Source organism: Pezoporus occidentalis, unplaced genomic scaffold (assembly GCF_034315485.1).
Source record: "Pezoporus occidentalis ecotype Australia unplaced genomic scaffold, CSIRO_AGI_Poc_V1 ctg39, whole genome shotgun sequence".
Taxonomy (NCBI): domain Eukaryota; kingdom Metazoa; phylum Chordata; class Aves; order Psittaciformes; family Psittacidae; genus Pezoporus; species Pezoporus occidentalis.
In genome coordinates, this window is record NW_026915713.1 from 8,336,864 (window position 1) to 8,337,647 (window position 784).

The 784-nt window shown below is 40.2% G+C and overlaps 1 protein-coding gene across 3 annotated transcripts in view; it reads left to right on the forward strand.

Annotated features, from left to right (window-relative positions):
* Window positions 1-784, forward strand: part of FYN (FYN proto-oncogene, Src family tyrosine kinase) — a 144,237-nt gene that overhangs the window by 140,476 nt on the left and 2,977 nt on the right. The gene's annotated exons all lie outside the window — the stretch shown is intronic.

A 784-nucleotide genomic window follows, 5' to 3' on the forward strand; every position in this document is an offset into this window, starting at 1 on the left:
AGGAATCAGGGGTTGAAGGTGTTGCACAGAAAAGTCAAGGTAGCAAAGTGCATGGCTTGCCTCCTAGAAGCAAGCATGATGGTAGTAGAACATTTTACCTTTTTTGAGAGATCGCTATGATTCTGCAGTGGGCTGTTTTGTTTTGCTTGGTATTTGACTTGTCTTCTGAGCAATTTTGTTCTGTTCTGGGTTGGAACCGTGGAATATACTTGAGCAAAGACAGATCAAGGGAGTGCAGATCAGCAACAGTAAGTTGTTGAACTGACCTTGAAGGTAATGCTGCTGGTAGCACGCTGGTACATCCTTGATAGCCTAAGTAGCAGGATTTGTCTTGAAGCCTCTGCAGAATGACCCCACAGAGCAGTTCAAGAAATGCGCATACTCAGTGTGAGGGTTTCAAATATTTATCTTAATTTCTAGAATTTTGAATAGTATTTGTTGTAATGCATTTATTTTCCTTCACCACTTAACATAATATTTCGTGGTTACTATTGTTGGAGGGAAAGTGCCAAATCCTGCCCATTGGGAGTATGCCAAGAGGGTAACCATGGTAGCAGTGTTTTACTCATCACTGGATCTTACAGCCCTTGGCTGGGAAAGAAAGTAATCCAGATTACCTTGCAGTAGATGAAGAAATAAACCAAGACACTGGGGTGGTTTCATTTTGCTTATCTGAACCAAAAGAAATTTGTATGACCAAGAAAGCCATATGTATTGTAGATTGAAATATACCAGGGTTAATTTACCTGTAATTTAACAGTGTTGATTCGTCTGCATTTTACAG